The sequence below is a fragment of the Psammomys obesus genome, unplaced genomic scaffold (assembly GCF_907164565.1).
Source record: "Psammomys obesus unplaced genomic scaffold, mPsaObe1.curated_primary_1811, whole genome shotgun sequence".
NCBI classification, from domain to species: Eukaryota; Metazoa; Chordata; class Mammalia; order Rodentia; family Muridae; genus Psammomys; species Psammomys obesus.
In genome coordinates, this window is record NW_026596051.1 from 1,156,152 (window position 1) to 1,180,548 (window position 24,397).

Consider the following 24,397-nt stretch of genomic DNA (forward strand, 5'->3'; position numbering starts at 1 on the left):
TTTGGAATGCTATATCCACATGACAGTCTTAATTAAGGCTGCGAGAAGGGGTCTGTGGCAGTTACTGATCTGTTTGCTCCCAGCCATGTGAGCATAGTCCTCTTTACTACTCAGTACTGCAGAGGGCTATTTGCCTTCAGCACAGCTTTCAGCAGCTGCAATACTGAGGAGGACGAAGAGGAGGCAGAGGAAAAGAAGAAGGAAGAGGAAGAAGAAGAGGGTTGGCATATCAAAGTCTTACTCTACAACCTGCATGGTGATGTCTCTTAAAATGGCAACATTGTTCTGTGGTTCCAGAACCTGCCATATACTCTCTGACCTCCTAGGGGTTCAGCACAGGTCTGCACACTCTTGGAATGCTCACTCCCCCTAGCACACTTTCATTTCTTCATCAGCTTTATCTCTGGATCCCTGTCTTAAATCCCTCTGCTGTTTGGAATGAACTTATCTAGCAGAGCTGTGAATGCTAGGAAAAGGAGGCATGGAGGGTGAGGACACGTTAGACTTCAGGCCAAAATCCTTTGGCATCCAAAAATCTTGAAGGTGGACAGTCACAGGGAACGTGAGCATTCCACACTTTTCTCTGGCATCTCTCATGACAGCAGGGCTTAACCCAAACAATTTTACCACTAACATTGTCAGGCAAGATGGGGACATAGAGAGAATAATTCTTACTTCTAGATCTAGAGTCCCTGGGCATTCATCCCTTACCCAGCAGGCTCACACTCTCCTGAACTGTTTCACTAGGCTCTTAGTAAGGACTGGGAGATGGTGGAAATGAAACGCTCATGTTCCCCCCCCCCCAAGTCTTCCCTTCACCAGTTTTATAAAACTTAAGCACATTGTTTCTTGTGTAATTATAGATGAAATATTAGGAAAGTGGACTAATTACATACAATGTGCTCAAGCCCAATTAAGCCAGCCTCATGCTGAATGTAGGGTATTCTCTTCCACTAATAGGGAATACTTTTTGAACAGAGAATAAAATTGTTAAATTGGATATGCTGTAGAGATTATAAATATACTATTAGCATATAAAATGAGAATGACGTTATTTAATCACTTTGTGCCTGATTGTCAGGAGCCATGTTGTGCTCTTGTAATGCTGCCGATTCCATTCTGAAAAATAAAAATAAAAATCCAACCGATAATAAACAGAACTCACTGCATGCTATCAAGTCTCATCTACTAAGTCAAATGTTGGAGAAACTCAAGTATTCCCCTAATTGTTTAACAAAATACCCCAAATGCTTTAACTTATTCATTGCCGTATTATGCTCTTCCAGCAACTGGAAAGGTACATTGCCCATGCTAAGGCAAATTAGCCTCCTTCAAAGTAAATAAAATGTACAATCCGTTCCAACTAGCACCACAAGTGACCTTTTGAAAATGTAAATTAAGTGATTGCAAATACCAAGGGTTTGTTTAAGATGAAAATGTTTGGGCTTGAGAAATAGTGCCACCATTGCCTCTAGTATTAATTAGAAGACAATGAAAGAGGGACACTTGTCTTTTAATCTGGATCACAGGAAACTCCATTGAAAATGCAACTATCGATTTTGCATTAAATGATCAGGTCTGTGCCAAGTGATTTATAAAGTTTATCAACAACAAAGGGTAAGGGGATAGCCAAATTAAGATAACAGCACCCTGAAAATATTGTAATGTAGTCATAACAAGCCAGTGTGTGTGTCTCAGGCCTTCCTTAGTCTATGGACAGGGCAGTATGACGTGAATACTGTAATAATAGTCATTTGCTTATTACAATGTTTGATTTTTTTAAATTATGTATCTGTTTGTGGGGACAAGCACATGAGCACAGGTGCTGGTGGAGGCTGGAAATGTTGGATCCCTGGAAGCCAGAGGTACATGCTGTTGCAAGGAGCCTAACATGGCTGACGGAAGGAAACTGAACTCAGGTCCAGTGGAAGAGCAGTAAGCGTGCTCTGGACCTCTGAGGCATCTCTCCAGCCTCAAGAACACTATTTTTGTTTTTATTGATCAAACCAGTGGTTAAGAGTTCAGCTTTCTGTTTTCTTATTGTCTTTAAACTCAGTTAAAAGGTATTCTTGCCTTTTAACTTTTGGGAGTCATTTTTACAATTTACTTAAAGTGCTAGATAAACTAAAAAAAAATCCTAATCTTTAGAATTTAAATGAGTTCATGGATTTGCCATGACAATATCACTTTAAACAGATGATTCTTTTTTTTCCCTCCAACTCTAGTCTATATAGCAATTAAAGGTTGTTTGAGAGTTGTTAAGTTATGGGTAAATGGTTTAGTCTTACAACACTATCATTCATTTCTGTTTTAGAAAAGTTGTAGACAGTGTCTAGAAGGGAAAAATGGATCTTTATTGAGATGATCAAAAGGGGTACAAGAGCAAAAGCTGACTTTTTAGACAGTGCTGGGGACCAGGACTCCAGTGTCCACTCTGCAATTCATTACTTGTTCCAAGTTCTGTGATAGAATTCTTTGCTAAGAAATGGAGTGACTTTGTTAATTTGCAAATGAAAAATACCCCAAGCTCTCCATAGGAATTTATTCCCTGATAGTCCACACATTATTTCTGCTAAGTTATGGTAGCTCTCATTTCCCGAAACTATCAGAGAGAACTTAATTCAGCTCACACCACATCACTTTACAATTGTATAGCTCTCTTAATCAACCTCTGTATCAGCCACAAATGTGCAGTATGACCTAATTTGAAATTGTCTCAAAGTGCTGACTCAAACTGTTAGTGAATAAAGGCTAGTCATTACCATTATGACACTAATGTGATGCGGGATAAAATTGAGTTGTGTCAGCTGAACATTAGTTTGCAAAAATATTAGTGACTGGATCCACTTTCTATTCATATTTTATTTAAACTTATAAAGGCATATATATTCACAGAGTTATTTATTTTGTTTGTTTGAGACAGTCTCTTAACAACAACAACAAAATAAGCACAGAGAAGAGAAGCCACATTTTAGAACTGATAGAAAAAAATCCACTCAATTAAAGGCGATCATATGTGTGTGTATGATCACAGTCCCTTCCCCCCTCTTTAAGAGGAGGGTGTGTTGGTGACTTGTTATAGTTTTGCTTGTAGGCCCAGCCTTTAATGGCTAAGCCATCTCTCCAGCCCATGTATTGGTGAATTCTTATGAAAATATGTATACACATATAAGCAATAGCATATGAAGATTATCAACATGCCTAATGGTGCCAGATTCCAGGATTTTTAAACAACTATAATACTAGTTACTTCTTTGTATCACCAAAGAGAAAGAAAAATATCCAACTTCATGTTTTGGAAAACTTATTTGGGATTTATGGACTATTTCCTACATTCTTAGCTTTTGTTTTTTTTTTTTTTTTTCTTTCACACACAAATACTCTTCTCAAGCTTTGGTCGTTAATTGTGATGAACAACACAAAAAGTATCTGACCTCACCCTACTGAACACACTTGGCACTTGATGAAACTCAGTGTAAATTACCCATTTTATCGCGTGTGTGAGCAAAACTCACACATGGTTGATATGCACCGCTTACACACGGTAGGAAGGCAGCTTCACATGCTACCCTTCAACTTAGCAATTGAAAACAAACTAGATGGAGTCATTGTAAATTAGAGAAATTATCTTAATGGCCAATCAGCATTGTTTCCTTGCAGCCTAGTTTAACAAATCAAGCGTGCAAGTCCACAAGGGATAAATTGTCCTTATCAGGCACAGGGATGAAAATTTGGCTCTAAAGATCTACCGAAGCTGTCTTATGTCATTACAGTCCACTACACAGGATCCGAAGAAAATGTGGATGAATTAAAATGCTGACAAACGTGCTCATTGATATTTTTAGAAAAACAGTTAAAATGTTACAGCGAAAAGTGTAGAAATTCTCTACTTTGTGATAGCCATAGTATATTGTTCTATTTTAGAATACATGAAGTGTAGCTTGAACTATTGTGAAGACGTTTTATTTTCATTTTAAGACAATTCATAGTTGAAGAGAAGTTTCAATTGTTTCAAATCAGGCTTGCTGAAGCCAGTATTTAGAAGCACGGTCATTCACTAACGTGCGCAGACACAGTCTTCCATCTACTGTAAAGACGAGGATCACCCTTTGTAGCTAAATACCATACTTCTTTTTTTAGGTGTGTGTGGAGGAAGGTATGTGGGTGTGATTGCTGCAAATGGATTGCCAGCCTCTTAACAGTTCATCATTCTTAATGGATGGAAGCGGAGCAGGACCCTTCTGAGAAAAATCTCTCTTGTAGATTTTACTTTGTCCATGCTAGAACAAATTGTGTGCTAAGTTGGAATAATTTTGAAATATAAGACACCTCCATGACGGTTCTTGTAGGACCAAGAAGCTGACATCCCTCTCTGAAAGACAAAAGAGAATGCCCCTTGCCCTTCTAATTGGTGATTTACTGTGCTTTCCCCTTGGGGCCACAACTGATGATCTGTAAGCGTGTTGAATTTTGAGGCAAATACTAAATATAATCAATATATAAAAATGTTAAAAAAAAAGAGTGGAAAACATGCAATGAAAATTTATGACCTTAACATTCTTTCGGGTCAAGCAATTTATCAAATTCTCTCACTTTCTGGTTTCAATTACACAGCCGCTGTGGAAGGAAGTTATTTAGCGGGTTCATTTGCCTCAGTGGGGAATGCAGGACTTTGGCCTAACGCTTCACCTTCAGTACAGCCCATTTGAGCCTTAGAACGAATACCAATCATCACTCTTTGGGCAAAAAGAATCTGCATGGGCGTGGCCAGTTGGAATAGGGTTTCTGTCCAGGGAAACGGTTGTCGGCAATGCTGTGGTAGAGTGACGATAAATCCCATTTTATTGCTGAAAAATTCCAGCTTCTCTCCATGCCTGACAGCTCTCCACAGTTTCATACCCATTTGGGCAATTTCTGCACCATGTCCATCTGGTTCTCATTACCTCTCAACCTGCCTATGTCTGATCTAGAAAAAAGTATAGGTCAGAAGAGGGAGGGGTGTGGCAAAAGCGATGGGCAAAACAGAAAGCTGGAGTTTGGCTGTGGGGTCAGGGTAGAGGTGAGGGAGCAACAGGGGGCAGCAGGCTGCCAGCTGAGGCCTTGGCAGCCACAAGAAGGGCCAAGTCGCTGAGCAACCTCAGACGCAGGCTTTAAAAGACACCTGTTTTAGGTTGGAGGGGACAGAAAGAGAATACGGTGAATATTGGCGAGTGCCAGCCAGATGACCACAGAGGCTGGTGGCTGTTCTAGAAGACTTTGAAGCCTGGGTACAATGCTATCAAACTCTGCTGGAGGCTTTGTTTTGAGAAAAACAAACAAACAACAACAAACCCTCACCTCGTGCTTTGAAGAAGGGGCTCATTGTTTACATTCACTTTTTCCTAAGAGGATTAATATTGAAACATTAAGGTGCCTTAGTCATGTCATGAATTTTATTTTTGGTGTAGCAGAGCAGGTTAACAGTCGTTCCTAACTCTACGAATGACACTTCTTGGAACTGCAGGGTATTTACAGCTTCCAAAAACTCCCCTTCTTTTTCCCTTCTTTTTCTCGTCCTGAAATCCTTTTGATCATAATTACCTAGGTCTACAATTATTCACAGCAATTAGTCAGGTCACTATATGATGCCTCTTGGGGACAAAATAGAAAATGAATATAGCAAGTGCCTGACAAAAGTATATATCTAATAACCCTACTTAAATATTAACCTGAATTAGACTAGGATGCAATGGTGTAATTATACATCTAAAGTTTATGCCAGCATTATTTTTTGAATGTTATAGTTAGTGCCGTATATAGTTACTACTGAGAAAAGATTGCGACAGTGTAACGAAGTGTGAATAATGAAGACCTGAGAACTTTTTGTAAAAACTAGAACAGATAAATGGGTTCAAGGGAGAGAATTGTTGGACCATGTGATATGAACTAAAATTCTGTGTTCAGACGCCCTAAGGGCAGTTGAGAGCCACAGCACTGTTAGCATTGTAGGAGGGATGATCTCTGGTCGCTGTGTTTGGACAGACCAGAAGTCATAGTGCCTCTGCGCCTCAGAATTCACCTTTGCGTCAGATCACTGCTCTGAACATTTGCTTTTCTGTAAATTGGTTTGATTCTAATAATAAAATGTTGTTAAAATTTAGTTGCTATTCTGAGATATTTAGACAAGGAACACTGGCTCCCAATATTTGAGATTCATTTCTAAATGTTCAAAGGCATGTCTGATATTTGGCAATTACATTTTAAAAACAACTGGATAACCATCTGGGCTGGGATAAACTACCAACTACCGGAAGTGAACGTGTTATTGGGCAACTTGAAACTGGCTTTTTCAGGGTACACATCCAGTGGGAATGGACACATGCTCATACGGAGACAGTTCAAGGCATAAACCTTTATTCAGTGTCACATACACATGCAAATGGCTTTAAAATTTGCCATCTCCTAATTTGGAACAAATTCCAGACTCTTGGCTAAAGAACAATTCCATTAAACTGTGCTTTTGAGATGTACACATATTAAAAATGTGAGTATTCAAATTCCAAAGGATGTTTGTTTCTTTTGAGAAAATCATAGAGAGCTAATGATCCAGGAGGAGGCAACTTGAGACTCAATGGAGGGGTACTTATCCCCATGTGCACAGATTACACTGTGCTGTAAAAAGGGGGGGGGCATAAAGTGGCCAATGATTCATTCAGACTGTAGGGGACTTGAGATGGGCTGTGTGGAAGAAGGTGTTTAGGAGGCTACAGAGATCTTTATAAAACACATCATTGGCATTTATCTTTAGCCTCCGTAAACCTGTAGGGCCTACAAAAAGACTGAGACAATTTAGGCTAGCTATTTCGGCATCCAAAGGGTTAATGGCATTATAGCTTCAAAAGAGCCTATTGGCTCCCCCTCAAGGATGCCCCACAGTTGTTGTTAGAGTCATCAGATGAAGCTAGCCCTCTCAGCTCTCCTTTAGATTTGTCTGTTAACAGTAAAAATGCTATAATAAATCGGTAACATATGTTGCCAGGCAGGGAAAAGTGATACTAATAAAGAGTCTCGGAGACCCAAGCCAAGTACAATGTGAAAGAATTCAAATTTCTATCTACTGACTGGCTAATTACCATCTGAAACATAGTTTGAAAGTGTTACTTGCTTATATTCTTTCTCGATTTTTTTTTTTCTTTTCAGATTGCTTTCTTACCCAAATTAGCTCCGTGATTGCTTGCATTGCAGCTTTGGGGTAAGTCCCAGTTCTCCACAACCTTAAGCAAGGAAAAAATAATGCATAACATAAAAGATACCAAAAAGACTTATGGATGCTGAGGTGTGGGATTTGTAAAATATACCTGGGTGGGTTGGGTAGAGGATGATGAAATGAAGAGAAGGGGTTTGCTTCAGCATGGATCAGCAGTGTGTGAAAGTGTGCATATGTAAATGAGGTTACCCCCAGGAAAGCCACCCTGGAATGGAAACGACAAAGCTTGGAACACACACTATCAATTATTTTCACTAAGCATTTAAAAAATAGAAAACAAAATCTGCTTTGGGAATTGACTGAATATTTTATTTAGCTTTTTTATTGAGACATCCTTTGAAAAATGGCACAATGTAAGTAGTTTTACAAAGCAACAATATGATCAATCTCTAAACTAGAATATAAATCTAAGCTTTCATTAACTGCTGGTAGCCAGTTTAAATTGTAGTCTTGTCCATAATGTCTATCTATCTATGTATGTCCAAGTTATATTAAAAACCTTTAAATGGCTTTGTAATATCATCTACATCTAGCTATTATAATAATTAATGGTACTATTTTATAAATCAATACATGTATTCTTGATAAATTCATATCCAGTTAATGATGTAATTTAAATAAAAAATTAATGTAATAAAAGACATACAGAAATGGGCAGGAATTCTTTAAAGGTTAAAAGCCAAATTTGTCTAAACTCATTTGTAACCTATTCTGGAAAAGTTTATATTTAAAATCAGCTGCATTTTACCTTGTTTGTGAAGAATGAATCTTGTCATTTTTTAGGGTGTTGCCTAGAACTGAATTTGTAAGATATTTTCTTTTCTTTAGCCATTAAATTTTAAGCACAATTAGGATATGACAAGTATCTTCCTGCTATTTTTCTGTTTTGTGATAATTAAATATTCTTCAGAAAAGTAGAACAAAACAAATTGTAAGCCTTTCCCAGCTGTTTATTTTTTAATACACAAAATGAATGTAAATGTCTTTTAAAAATATAAATGAACTGTCTGGAAAGCCCCAGAGATATAGACACAGTTTATTTAAAGAGATGAAAGACTGATCAATTTGGTGAATTTCAATATGTACGAGCCCAGCATTTTCTCTGCTTTCTTTGGGATAGAGTGATTTAAGAACCAAGAAGAGGAGGAGGAGGAGGAGGAGGAGGAGGAGGAGGAGGAGGAGGAGGAGGAGGAGGAAGAAAAGTCTGGGAGTATCCGAAATGCATTTCCATACAGCACATGGGTAAAGAAACACGTCAGATTAGAAGAATGCATTATTGCTTTGATTTCAAAAATACACACAGAGAAGAGATATTAAAGAATGGCCAGGCTGAGCACAAACAACTGGAGGTTGCATACTGTCAAACAGAGCACCAAATCTTCCCAGATAAAACTTCCTCCAGTGTACAGAGTAAACAGTTCACAAAAGCATAGCTTTCAGAATCGCACTGTCCAGGCTGCCCTGCCATCCTCCCGGCGAGGAGCAGACACCGTGCTGTAAGCCACTGAGCATTTTCTGACATTTTTTTTCCCCTTAACATTTCTCAGCTTTATTTAGAGGAGCAAAAGGGACATGTGCAGTTGCCTTTGACACTGATGTGTGTCTCAAAATGGAAGGGGGTGGGGGAGGATCTTCAGCCAGTCACTTCATCCACCCCGCTGCGGGAACAGTGGGTATTTGCTGAAAGTTTCCCTTCCCAGTGAAGCTGAATTTTAAGGGATTCTTCTTAGGAAAGCTGTTGTTTGTCAGAGGGGAGAGGAAGCTACACGCCAGTGGTTACGTATTACCGAGCACTCAGCTCCAAGCATTTAAAATGTATTGTGTTTTTCAAGGGAACCTGCAGCAGAATCACTCCTAAGAGGCTTAATTTAGGTTTTATAGGAGGAGCATAAAAAAGACCGGGTTATAGCAACATGCTGAAATATGGGGTACATTTTAAATATCTTCATTTAAAAACGTATGTTTATTTCCCCTCCTGGGATCACTAACGGTATGTCTTGACAGAAAGCAAGGGCATGTGACATTCTTAAAAAATTATCTCTTGGAAGGATCACATTCCAAGACAGGTTTGGGCATTTTTATTAGCACAGATAACCTCTTCATTATGTCACTCTTCCCACTTGTTCATCAGTGACATTCAACACAGTTAACCCCGGAGTCGCTGCCTTCAGAAGACTACATTCTTATTAAAGCTCAGAAACACATTTTATTCCTGTCAGTGCCTTATTACATGTATGATTAGCAGTGCGCCAAACCTCTCCATTGGCTGTAAGTACATACCACCTAAGAAAGTGTTGAGCTGCTTCCAAGTGTCATTACTTCACGCTGTGCAACCCCAATAAAGCTTTAAGGAACAGATCACTTTCCCTGTGTTTCCCCATGCACCACACAGTTCCTATTCGGATCAATTTGAGATTTTTTTTTCCTGCAGCTGCCAGTGCTGAGAGCAAGGTGTGAGTGGAGTAAATAAAATCACCGTTGCTTTATCAACCCTCCCAGGTAGTTTTTCTGCCAGCCAGCCTGCACTGTTAAGACCCATAAAGTTATGCAATAGCGACTTCCTCCAAGGTTCTCTAATCAGATAATGGCTGATGTTAGGAGAGAAGGGCCCAAGGCGGTGTGGCTGGCACTTAACACTGCGGTTGGTCATTACTTGTCTGGTAGAGACCAATAAACGACTGATTACTATCCTCTAAGAAGCCAATATTCAACATCCATCCGACTTTCCTTTTCCTCTTTCCTTCTGGACTTCATTTTGCTGCAAGTATTTGTCAAAAAGATCAATGAAAAATAGCCTCCTAGGCACCTTAAAAAGAAGAATTTTGCTAGCTTAAAACAACACCTTTTATTTTTTTTATTTTCTTATTTTTTGGAAAGGTGAGACTGATTCTGGCTTGTGCAAGAACAAAGCTTACAGTCTATTTGTTTCAGCCACGGACACGCCCAGACTTTCCCCCCCCCCCAACCTCTTCCTCTCTGATGCCAGGCTCCCCCCCCCACTGCAAGCAAGAGGGCTTAAAATGCAAATATTTATATTTGAGCTCAGGCAATAACAGGGCTATTTTGCTTCCTCCACAAGTCTGTGATAACTGATGCTTCGTAGCTGGGACTATGTTTCATTTATCTCCTTACATACGAAGATAGTATATAAATACAAGGTAATTTACGGGAAGGAACTGGCCATTTGAGATAATAGTACTAAATTTGACTATTTGACTCTATAATATTTCAGAGCTGCAAGAGTCGAGGACGCAGAATTCTAAACTTTTAAAGAAAATTTGACTGCAACTGGAAAATTCTTACATTAAAAAAACAAAACAAAACAAAACAAAACAAAACAAAACAAAAAGCTTAACTGAATTTGGATGCTGCACAAACCAAAACTGAGTGAGGGGCATAAGGGACAGAAGAGAAAAACAGGGAGTTTCACAAATTTTATAAATTTTAAATCACTGCATTCAGTCACATATTTAGAATTCTTGTTTTAATTTTGACGTTCTACTTAAAATTAATTTCTTACTAGTCAATGCAAACTACAAAATGGTTAGTCTTACAATATTGTCTCTCCTTCTCTGGCATCCATTCTTCTTCCAGAATGAACAGAGGTATATCCATAAGCACCGGACCTTGATTTCACAGCCTCATACAAAGCCAGGCAATTCTTGAGCCAAACAAACAAAGGAGGTGTGAGTGATTTCATTTATTTTGATAATCCTCTGCCTGCACCGGGCTCTTCGCTGTCTTTGTCAAAGTGAATGACAACAATTTGGCCAACTCTCTCTGTGCTGCACTCAACAGTGACAGGCAAATTATCAGAGGCCCTGCACTTCTTATTATCAGAGGAGAAGCCATCAGGGGGACGCACGGAGGATGCCTCTCTCTTGTCACTATTTGTCAGCGGGACAAGGGCCACTGCTATGGGTAGCTGACAGGTAATTTCAACAATAACAATTACTCCTATTACTGGCGTCATAAACAATTCGTCCAAGGCATGACAATAGCAAAGCTTTATAATTCAATGTCATACAAATAAATGCCAGCAGGTAACAAGTAATTTAGCTCCAATCAAGCTTTCACCCCGGCATTAATATTGTTATTGCAAGAAAATGGAAAATTGAAAAAATTCGATGTTAATGAATTAAGAGTGGTTCAAGGGCTACACCAGAGAAGTTGAAAAGGGAAGCCCAAATTATCATTGTGTCATATTTGGTAGCAATCCGGGGGCAAACAGCAGTATAATGACTTTAAGATGGGAAGGGGAGCCTGGGGTGCTAGTTTAGATTCAGGCCTGAAAAAAAAAATGGGATGTGTGACATGGTCTCTGAAAAACAAATCTGTCTCTCCCTAACTTCTTCAAGGTCTAAGTAGAAATATGAGAATGCAGATGTAACAGCATTTTACTGCCTTTTTTTTTCTACCTGAAATATTTCATATGCAGTGGAATACGAAGGCAAATTTCCATCTATTTAAAAAAAATATCAGTGACACCTGCTTCCTTAAAATTGAGTGTCATAATGAAACAATTTTAATAAGGCTTGAAATTTTAAATCCAGGGTGGCGGTAAAGCAGCTGCCTTCACTCTCTAGCTGACCGCCCTTTGGAGGGGACCAGGGAAGGTAGTTCAGGCTTTATGTAGACAACTTCTTGATCAAGCCAATATGCAATTTTTGTATTCGTCCAGAAAGACAGTGCACCCACTCAGTGACGACATCGAAGGGCTTCGAAAGTCTTTAATTAGGAGAGATGCAGAGCAATTAACGCACGTCAGATTTCATGTCAAGTGCCACTCCAGTTTTTCCTCGAAAAATGAATGGACTTCTTTCTTTTTGGTGTGTGTATCCCCTTAAGGCAATGTTGATTCAAATCTGCTCAAGATGCAGTGTTGCACAGCTAAGCATCTTCTTGATTACAAGCCGCCACACTCCTAACTGCGTTCATTCTCACTGCCACCGATACTTTGTCAACAGTCAAATTACACCACGCTGATAACAATGCACAATGCTCACCCTCCTCCGGGGCTGTCAGGAGGGGTCTCAGAAAAATGGGATGTTTTCATCTTCTCCTTTCCAAAGGAAGTTGGTGTGATCAAGCCCCTCCCCCTCCCAAGTCGGGAGCCCCTTCCTAAAATTTAATTCAGTAATTTTAAAAACTGCATCAAAAGGATGACACGTGAAAATTCCTCATGGCAGGGGTCTGAGAGGAAGACCAGAAACCAGTGGATCTGCAGCCAAAGTTTTGCTGATCATTTTGTTCAGAGACGTTTTCAAGGGCACTACTCTTGGTTAAATACCAGCTTTTTTCCCTTTTTATGGACTGTAAACACTGGAAGCCTTTCTTGAACAGACAGTATTTATATTGTGTGAAAAGTTTGTTTAATGGCCGTATTTGCCAGAATTCTCAAAACAGCTCAGAACACAGAAGACAAATGACTTTTTGGGGTGTGTGTGTGCAGGGGGCGTGGGATTCCACATTTTGGATAAATGCTGGCACATTTTAACGGTTATTTTTCCTCCTTGCTTGCTGGAAGTTGATGTGTCCTAGTCAGTCCTCCACTCACTTGAGAGACATTTTTCACTGAAAAAAATGAAAGAAAAGCAGAGATTAGAACATGTTTTCTAAAGTTGGGTCTTTTAAAAGCGTATTCAGATATATATTTTTTAATAATAAAAAAGGCCAGGTCCATCCAGAACAGAAATAAGGAAATGAAACAGAACGCTAATGGACCCCTTCTCAGAATCTTCAGTGCCAACATGTATCTGGCTTGACACCCAAGTTTTCTGTATACAGAAGTATACTTTTGCTCATATGTTTTGAAAAATTATATGTGTTTGGCTAAAAGAATATAAGTCTGTAGAATATGTACTTTATTTTCAGTAATCAGTTTAAATCCCACTCTTACAAGTTCACACACACACACACCCAACACTGAGTTTAACATTTCATGTGGCTTGCTCATAAGTAAAGGCATAAAATAAGTAAATGAAGGTATTTTGATAAAATCACACTGTGTCTTTTAAAACATAAAAACCTAGTGCGATCTCAATATTAAAGCATTGCCAGAGGATTGTAAAAGGAAAATTTAAGGAGAAAAAACTTGATTACATAATGCATTCCAGCAGTAATCAATTTTCCCTTCAATATCTTGCTTTTGTTTTCAAAATGCTAAATAAACAATACATAATGCACCCCCCCACCAGCCAAACCATGGAGGCTCTGTGCTCAAATAACAGGAAACATATTCAATTTTCCTAACAGAAGACAGTTCATTAAGCTGTGCCACATCAAATAAAACTTTAATTTCTCCAGCATCAGAGACGCAGTGAAAGCAATTGAAGAAGATGAGCCATATGGTACTTCTATCAGCAAACACATATTGCTCATTCCCCCAAAGTTTTCTAATTCTGCTCCCCAGACCTGTGTAATATAGATAATGTGCTCCGAGAGCAGCAACCATGAGCTATCTAGTGTACACTTCTAATACTGTATTTAATGGGAAATAATGAATCATAAAAGCCTAGAGAAGACGGCTTTTGCTAACCTAAATCTCAGCTGTAATTTCGTTGTTCTATGCCTAAGACGCCGCTTGCCCTTTCAAACAACAGCCGTTGAACATAATTCCGCTGCTTCAAACCCAGGCTTGGAAAAGCAACCCTAATATAACAACTTTCTATTAACTCCTGAAATTCCGAATTTAATGATACACTGACACAGACAGTGGGTTAACGGAGCACGTATCCTTTTCAAACCCAAACAAGCATTTTTTTTTTCTTCCTTCTCTCTGGTCAGACTGTTTAACGCTCTCTGCTCCCTTCACTAGCCTCTGCTTGGCTCTCCCCCACCCCTACCCAGTGCAACAGGAGTGGTGTGAGTAAAACAATGAGATTTCTTTTGTTATTAGCAAATTGGACATTTGCCTGATGAAATGCACATAAAATGGGAAAGCCACAGGCAGAAGAAATGCTTCCACTCTGACTCCAGCTACCAAGATGAAACAATTTAGGTAAAGGGGCTTAAGGACTCCCACTCCTACTGGCTACAGAAGGCCAGGGGTGTTATGGATGACAGGAACAGGTACTGCGCTGCTCTTGGTGACTGTGTGAAGCGCACAGAGCTTCCCTCCCCACCTAAGCTGCTTTTGACTAGTCACTAAAACAAAACACACAGGCTCATATGCAGCCATTTCCAGGAGTCAGGAGCCCAGCCTTCTAGTAAGGTCTTGGGACTGGAGCTTAGTTCATTTTTAGAGAAAAATGTTCAACCCCCGATAGGTTTGATGATATCAGCTTTTCTGTTTGTAAAGCTCATCAAATCAATATTTTACAAACAGGATGCTAATTTTAAACACCATCAAATAACACTGTGGATACATATTGGAAACATATTTTGATGGTTTTGTTTGCCTTGGAATCATATAAACCAAGGACGATTAAATTGAAAAGGGACTTTTAAAAGTTTGAGATTGCCTTTTTAAAGCTTATTAAAATCAGCACGTTCCATGGCCGCCTCTGACGCTCTGCACACTTGATTGCCATCATTAAAGCTAGTTGTTTGGGTGCTCCTCCAAGCCCATTCTATTAGTAACTTGAAATCTCTCTCCCTTGAAACAGGAAAAAAAAAAATAGAAAAAGAATCATTGTAACTAGTGGAAAAAAAGAGTTGCCAAAATGTGTCCTTGCTCATGAAGACAGTGGCATTAGCCACAAAAAGACCAACAGGTAACAGGGCTATAGCAACATCTGAAACACAGTCAGAAAAAAAAAAATTACAACAACAAAGAAGCAGTCCATTGATTATATCTCATGAATGCCTTAAAACAAATGTTTAACCAGTTTTCTGGAACAGTGCAGCAAAGCCTGCATGCTTCACTGGCCTGCAATGACAATGGTCTATTGCAATGTAAAACATGCTGGAGGATAAAAAGGTGCTTTTTGTTACCATTTTATCAAAGCTGTTCATCTTCGAGCTGCAGGCAGCGTTTTGCTGGAATTGCAGATATTTCTCTGTCCAGGCTCCTTTGTTTGTGCATCTCATTTGCATATATTTATCTCCAGCTGAGGGTGCTTCTGCTCATTAGGGCCTCCCTTCAGATTATTTTGTAAGCCAGCTGCTAAGAGGGATTTCACCTGTGGTGACTGAGAAAAGAGGGGTGAAAAACTAAATTCTTCATAAAAAAGGAAATCTTCTGAGTCTCTTCCCCTATAAATGGGCACCATTTGTGTTAAACAGCCTCTTGTCATGATAGATGCTTCCAGGGGTCAGGGGTTAAAGTTGATTTGAAGGTCAGCAGTAAAACAACAGATAAACCAGACGCCAAACTGGTTCCTTGGCTGTCGGTGAGAGCCGTGGTACAACCAGGTCCTGAACCTTTTTCAACCTCTAATAAAACAGGGGATGAATCTGAAGTGGATCAACCAGGCCCCCGAGGAAGCAGCGCAGAAAAAACACAAATAATATCAATATCAGGCAGCACCCGGAACAATGGGGCATTTCTCCCTGCTGCATGCATGCTGCTATTGTTTCAAGGGCTGGGGAATTAATTCCACTTATTTATTTAAGGCGTGTCAACTCACTGCCTAAACCTGTTTCAGTGTCAAGATGAATAAAACTTTTATGGCTCATAAAATAGAGCCATTCATCTCAATGTTCTTTGTGGTGCGTGGATTTTTTTTTTTTTTTTTTTTTTCCTGGCACACTGAGCTAGGCCTCTGCTCAGAAACCCACTGTTGGTATGATCCATACCATATTAGAGACAAAAATTACCTCCCTGGCAAATGAATTTCAACAGAAATGAGCAAGGGCAGCATCTCAGCTGTCACACACAGGCCCCTCACTCGTCTCCACAGCCTGCTTGCTGCCACATTGCTTACTGGGCAGGGTTTCATTATTTTAGGAAAAAGTTCAGAAAAATGATAGTAATAAAAACCTCTCCTAGAGGATCAGGTGTTTCTTTTGGCTTTGGAAGTGCAGCCACCCCCTCCCCAACCACCCCCAGCTCTTTGCTGGTCCTAGTTTTCCTTTCATTTCCACCAGCTTCATCGTATCGCATGCGCCACGTTGTTCTAAATTTTGTGTCCGATTGTCAGCACACATGGAAAATAAAATGTGCTCGCACAACTTCTGGGTTGTACGTTTTTTGAAGTTCAGTTGTAGAACTGTGTTTTCTTTTGATTTCCTAAGAACGACTTCTGTAGAACACCGATGAACAAGTTCACGTTTAAGAAGTATCACCATGCAAACACATGTTTCTCATGCAAATATTGGAAACGGACCCAAGTCACATGCTCTGCAATGTATTTCAGTTAAAATGAAAAGCGTGAGCCAAACAACCTCGTTACGACGAGTTCTGATATCTTTGAGAAGAACACGAGCTGAACTTGAGTTAAAGAAATCCATTTGTTGATGCTTCGTGAATTTTCCAATGGCACCCTCATTGGTGCACATCGCTGCGCTACCGCAATGCATGCCGGACCCACTTTGAGAGGAACTGATTGAGTTCCACGTGTGTGTTGGCCTCCTTGCTTTGCATGTGAGGCCTTTAGTGAACACGGTAGTCTTACGATGCTGGGTTATTTTTAAGCTGTTCAGTGGGTGGATGCTGTTTCCCTCACGAATTCAAGTTTTCCCAGCAAAGAGTTTGCCCGAGAATGGATTCACACACAAGATGTGCTTTCACAGTTTGCCTGTGTACAGATACAGCCCAGAGGACGGGGGACCCAGGTCAGGGATATGGGGAGACGCTCAAAATCCCCCTGGTCTCTACTTCCAGTTGCGTGAACCTCTTGTATTCCTGGTTGCGTTTCAAAGGGGTGTCCCACTTTAGAGGAAGCAGGCGTGTCTGAAAATTTTGTTGCTTTCAAGTGGGCCATCAGGGCCGAAGAAAGAATTTCATAGCAACGCACCCTCATCTAAGCAAGAAGCAAAAGATTTCTTTTTCCCTCTACTCAACTACAGTGTTTGAAAACAAAACAGAGAACCCGCAACTCGTCTTATTTCACAGAAGGAGAACAACACCACACGTGGTTGGAGAAATTTTCCGACTTATTAAGTGTTGTTTATAACCTCGTCTCTGTAGACCCCGTGCCTTCCCAAAGCATTTTATAGCTCCCTCTGTAACTGACTTATCAATTTTCTTCTGACCTGCTTTAAATTTAACCCCACCCCTACCACAAACTCAGAACTTTCAAGGAACCAGGATGAAGCAAAACTGTAGTTTATTCTCTCCAGCTCAGCACTAAAGCCCTCGGTTTTCTCCTAATCGAATCACTACTTCTTAAGCTTGGCCAAATAGTTAAAAATGGTAAGTGCTAGCCAGGCCTCCCCATCCCCCTCATATTTGTCTCTGTTTATGGAATGAGTCCCAGTTTCCTCCTGTTCTCCTGCAGCCCGGGGTCTTCAGGTCAGAACACTGTAAATACACACTGCCTGACTGGATCCATAAATCTGAGTAAAGGGCAGGCTTATATATTCAGATAAATATGGCCATGCTCCGGGATGTGGAATTGGGAGGGGGTGGAGGCAATTGTCTGAGGTTCTGAAGCTATGTTCATAGAAAATTAAGCTGCTCCTGAATTCTCAGTGAGAGGAGAAGAATGAATTGCATATGAAACATTTCCTTATTTCTAATGGGTGAGGTTGGCACTGCTTCCTGTTCATTTATTTTAATTCTCCCACGGTGCTTATATTCACACTCTTACCAAATATATCATTGCAGGCAATCAAAGTGAACAATGCGTTTTATTTATTTATTTCCATTGTTCTTTTTTCTTAAGTGCATTTGTTTATGCTTTGACACTTGTGTGTGATGTGACTGGGAATCAATTTTCCCAGTTCGTTACTGTAATTTTTCAACCCCAAGGTCTTTGACTAAACAACCCTGTTTTTAGTTTCCATGTTGAGTCTCAAAGAAAATATGTTGGAGGGAGCAGGGAATGACAGAGAGATAAATGGTTACAAATTGTTCTGTCTTCAAGGCTTCTGCTTTATTGTGGGGTCCAAACATTTTCTGCTGCATTTGCAGATTTTAAACATTTCCAGGACCCCTGAAGTACCAACCTTTTGGGGGACATGTGCCCCTGTTCCTCTTCCTTATGATAAAAAAAAACAAAGTTGGAGCTCAACTTTGTTTTATATAATTTAAGCACGGTCGTTAAGACAGAGAGATGTGTGAAAAATAAAACAGTAGTATACAACCTAGAATGGGGACAGAGAGAGAAACAGAGAGAGAGATAGAGACAGACACACAGACAGAGAGACAAAGAAAGAAGAAAGGAGAGAGAAGAAGAGAGAGAAAGAGAGGAGATAGGGGAGTGAGGGAGAGGGGAGGAGTTAAGAGACTTGTTGTGCCTTTACTCAGACAAAGCTCCTGGTAGCTCCATAACCAATAACCATAAGGGGAACAGGGACTATTTCTGACAGGAACTCAATGGCAGGCTCTTTGACCTCCCCACCCCCCAAAGGGAGGAGCAGTCCTGCTAGGCAGCAGAGGAGGACTTTGCAGCCAGTCCTGAAGATACCTGATAAAACAGGGCCAGATGAAAGGGGAGGAGGTCCTCCCCAATCCGTGAACTTGGAAAGGGGCAGGGAGGAGCTGAGGGAGGGAGGGTGGGATTGGGAGGGAATAAGGGAGCGGAATACAGCTGGGATACAGAGTTAATAAAATGTAAATAATAATAATAATAATAATAATAATAATAATAATAATAATAATAGACTTGTTGTTTTCTCCTGTACTGGGGATTGAACTCAGAACCCTGGGCTTGCTAGGCCAGTGCAGTCTACCATTGAGCTGTGTCTCCAGCAGCTTGGGAATATTCTTCTGATCCTTTTTTAGATGAAATGAGCCACAGCACAGCTTTGTTTTCGGCATGTAGGATTCAAGAGAACATGGAGCTTGACCTTGTTTCAGTGTTGCTGTCCTTTAATGGTATATACTTAAATGTGTTAGCTGATATTTCTATGATTTTTTTTCTAATAAAAATTAATTTTTCATTTCAGGATAATTTATGTTCTTCAAAAGTAGCTTCTTTCCTTGGATTAAAAACATAGTACAGAGCTAAACAGAGAATACTCAATAAAGGAATATTGAATGGCAGAGAAACACTTAACAGAAATGTTCAACTTCCTTAGGCATCAGGGAAATGCAAATCAAAATGACCCTGAGATTTCACCTTATACCCATCAGAATGGCTAAGATGAATAACTCAAGTGACAACACATGCTGGAAAGGATGTGGAGAAAGGGGAACTCTCCTCCACTGCTGGTGGGAATGTAAACTTATACAACCACTTTGGAAATTAATCTCAATTAGGAATAGTGTTTCCTCAAGATCCAGCTATACTGCTCCTAGGCATATATCCAAAGGATGCTCAAGTATCCTTGAGCATCAAGGACAACAAGGACATCTGCTCAACCATGTTTATAGCAGCTTTATTTGTAATAACCAGAAACTGGAAACAGCCCAGATGTCCCTCATTTGAGGAGTGGATACAGAAATTGTGGTACATCTAGACAATGCAATATTACTCAGCAATAAAAAGAAAGGAAATCATGACATTTGCAGGTAAATGGTGGAAACTGGAAAAGATCATCCTGAGTGAGGTATTCCAGAAGCAGAAAGACACGCAGAGTATATACTCACTCATAAGTGGATATTAGACCTATAATATAGGATAAGCATACCAAAATCTGTACACCTAAGGAAGCTAATCAAGAAGGAGGACTATGGCTAAGATGCTCAATCCCCATTCAGATGGACATCAGAGGAGGTAGAAAACAGGGAACAGGACAGGAGCCTATCACAGAGGGCCTCTGAAAGGCTCTACCCTGCAGGGTATCGAGGCAGATGCTGAGACTCATACCTAAACTTTGGGCAGAGTGCAAGGAATCTTATGTAAGAAGTGGGAGATAGTAAGACCTGGAGAGGACAGGAGCTCTACAAGGACAGCAACAGATCCAAAAAGTCTGGGCACAGGGTTTTTTTCTGAAACTGATACTCCAGCCAAGGACCACTCATGGAGATGGCCTGGAGCCCCTTCACAGAGGTAGCCTATGGCAGTTCAGTGTCCAAGAGGCCTCCATAGTAATGGGGACAGGGACTGTCTCTGACATGAACTGATTGGTCTGCTCTTTGATCACCTCCCCCTGAGGGGGGAGCAGCCTTACCAGGCCACAGAGTAAGACAGTGCAGCCACTCCTGATGAGACCTGATAGACTAGGATCAGAAGAAAGGGGGAGGGGAGGACCCTCCTTATCAGTGGACTGGGAGAGGGACAGGAATGAGGAAGAGGGAGGATGGGACTGGGAGGGGAGGAAGGAGGGAGAAAGATACAGGGGGGATACAAAGTGAATAAACTATAATTAATAAAAAAAACATAGTAAAAATGTAGCTAAGAGAACATCATGGGGAATTGCTGAGAGTAATTGGGCTGGGATCCCTTCTTTCTGCCAACACTGTTTTCTCAACAGCAGCAAATCCCTTACACTATGAGAATGGTAATAATTATTACTACTGCTTACTGAGCACTTACTTTTGGAAAGTAGTATATTAATTGCTTCAAATAGTTATAAATGCTTACCTTTGCAAGTGCCAAAGGAAGGGTCTTTGTTTCTACTTTAAAATGAAAACCTCTGATTTGAAAAGGGGGGTAGCAAGTGAGAACATAATCTCAGCCAAGAGCCTGGGTGTACTGGACAGCTCTGTTCTGAGATACCTCATGGCCTTGTGTTCTACATTTTCAGGGTGAGATCTTAAGTGGGATGGTACATGCCTACTGTGGTGGTCAGTGTCAATTTTTCTGCTTGACAGAATCTGGAGTCACCTGGGAGATGAGCCTTTGGGCAATGCCATGGGGGATTACTTTGTTTACATTCATTGATGTGGGAAGAAGATCTATTTTTTTTTAAGGAAACAGCAATAGTACTCTTTTATTTTTTATTTTTTACTTTTTTATTTTTTTCTTATCAGTTACATTTTATTAACTCTGTATCCCATCCGTGTCCCGATCCCTCATTCCCTCCCAGTCCCTCCCTCCCTCCCTCCCTCATCTCCACCATGCCCCTTTCCAAGTCCACTGGTAGGGGGGACCTCCTCCCCATTCATCTGATCCTGTTTTATCAGGTATCTTCAGGACTGGCTGCAAAGCTCTCCTCTATGGCCTAACAGGACTGCTCCTCCCTTGGAGGGTGGGGAGGCCAAAGAGCCAGTCATTGAGTTCCTGTTAGAAATAGTCCCTGTTCCCCTCATTATGGGAAACCAATTGGTTACTGAGCTACCACAGGCTACATCTGAGCAGAGGTTCTAGGTTATATCCATACATGGTCCTTGGTTGCATGTCAGTGTCTGAAAAGCCCCTGTGCCCAGATATATTTGGTCCTTGTGGAGCTCCTACTTTCCCCATCAGACTAACTCCCCTTCTTTCTTATGATTCCCTGTACTCTGCCAAAGGTTTGGTCATGAGTCTTTGCTTTGAAAACACTGCTAGTTAGAGTCTTTCAAATGTGCTCAGTAGACTCCTGTCATATGTTCAATGCGCATCCCATCTGTCTTTCTAAACGAGGATTGATCATCTTACCCCATGTCCACTCTCTTGATTATCTTTTTTAGGTGTACAGATTTCATTATGTTTATCACATCTTATAGGTCTATATAAGTGAGTATATACCGTGTTTGTCTTTCTCCAAGAAGATCTATCTTAATAAATAGTCAGTGGACCCATTCCCTGCATAGGCTGTATAAAATGGAGAAGGAGAAATGAATCATGAATGCATTAATTGTGCTCTCCTGACTACAGGTGTGATACAGTCAGCTGCCTTAACTTCTGGCTTCTTTGGCTTTGCTGCTATGATGGACTGTGCCTCATACTGTGAGCCAGACAAATTCTTTCTCTCTAAAGTTGCTCTTGCAGAGTCACATGGAAAGAAGCTAGGACACTTTGCAATGGTAGGTCACATACAGGTTGACTTCTCATCCATGCCTCACCTGTATGTCAACACTGCAATTTTCAGCTGCTCATCATCTTGCTCTCAAGGGGCATCCAGACTTGACTTTACTCATTCTCTACTGGCCTGCTTCTTCTCTGGGACCAGATAGTGTTTAAAAGGATTTCCCTCTATTCTGGAGTCCTAATAGTGGCTATCTAAGGTGTCTCCTCACTCTCCTGTCATCTTCCATGATTATCATTCTATCTGGCAGAGTAGCAAACTATGCAGTAGACATCACAGTAGGGTTCTCTGGGTTCAAATCCTGGCTCTACTACTCTGCTGCTTGATGATCTCACATGCAAAATGGGATCTGAAAGGATACTTACTTTAGAGGGTAGCCTACTTTAGACTCTTGGTATTTTGTGATTGAATGATTAGCCTGACATTCATGCTGCTGTTTTTGTTGTCAAACTCTTCGCCTACAATCCAGCTTCCAGGACTTTAGACTGACATGAACAATAAGCATAATGTTTTCTTGCTTCAAATTCTTCAAGACTTCCTATTGCTCTAAATTTAACTGTTGAGTCAGGCAAAGACCTTTATAATCTGCCTCTAACCAGCTTTTCTGAGGTCATCTCTTATATGCCCTTTAAATAATTTGGATCCTTTAATAATAAAAGAATTATACCTTGCTATTTTTTTTATAATACTAGATTCTTGACCATGCTCTGCCCTCTTCCGAGAATGCCTTTCTTTTCCAATTCTGTCTCTTGAGAGTGCATTTACCTTGAATAGCTCAGGTCAGAGGTCACCTGTATTTTAGGGAAGCATAAGTTGACGTTGTCACTTTTATATGTGTTCTGTTTTAGAATCTAACATGTATGACATCATATGCCTTATAATTATTTGGCTACGAACTGGGACTTTTTTTTTGTTCTAAGATTTCCATTTAGTAGGAGTACATCAAGTTTAGATTGGCATGTAAAATATGACTTAAAGCGTATGTCAATCAAATGACTATAATGTTATTACCAAGTGGAGTTAACTCCTGTAAGCTTAAGATAATAAAGGCAGTGAGCATGTAACAAAATTAAATTAAAAATCCAAGTGCAATTATATTGTTCTGACTGTCTCCAAAATGAAGCTATCAAGTTCTCTCAGTACATGTGCTACATGTTCTGACAGCATAAGCATGTCTGAGATGGCAGTCCTTTGGAGGACCTATTTGATCTAGAATATCTATATTTAATTCAATATTTCATTGGATAAAGAGCTAGCTAAAAAAAGAAAAAACCTACTCTGACTTGAAGCATATTATTTCCTGGGCTGCAGCAGAAGTGGTTGAGAGCCTTGGCTCAGGTTTTCTAATGCTGGGTTGAAATGCTGGTGCTGCCCCAGCTCTCTTCTCATCTGAGAAATGGTAGTGCATGCATTCTGCAGAGAGTGGCTATGAGGGATCAGCATGGCTAGCAAACGTGGGAGGTTGACCCACGTACATGGTTTACAAACACCTGGAGTAGTCGTTAATAGGAGAAGTGCTTGGACTCTTGGTAGAGTGGTGAGAGCTCTTCATCACTGAGGAGCAGTGTGGGGAGAGGGAGCAGCCTTGCAAGTATGTGAGATTTGGCCCTTTGCCAGAGCAGTGTCTAATTTATGCATCTCTGGCATCTCTCCGACACTTGAGCAACTCTTTGCTTTCTGTTTTATCACTGGACACATGGGGTGAAATCTAGGAATAAGCCTCAGGTTTAAGGCAGCAGTTAGGAGGCTCAGCTATGAAACTGTCCTGCTGGCATTCGGATCCCTCGCCGTGCCCCAACTGAGCGGCGTGACTGTGGAAACTGCGGTAGCGGTGTGACTGTGCGCAACTGGTGGGAGTGGTGTGACTGGACAAGTGTGTTCGTTCCTGAAGGCTTCTGTCCCACCATCTGAAGACTGAGGGACAAGAGAATAACTTAGCTAACCGCTGTAATGAAAATTAACTGAAAAGACATGTTACATGTCTGTTCTGGAGGCTGTCACACGGTAATGTCTGCAGGCTGCTGCTTCATGCTAGATGCCATAGCAACTTCTTTTGTGTCATCTTGACAAAATACCTCACAGAAATGGAGATGAAGTATTTTTTAAATTTATTATTTAAATTGAAAATACATTTTTTTTTTCACCCAGCGTGGTGGGGTATGCCTGCAATCCCAGAACTCAGGAGGAAGAGGCAGGAGGATCTCTGTGAGT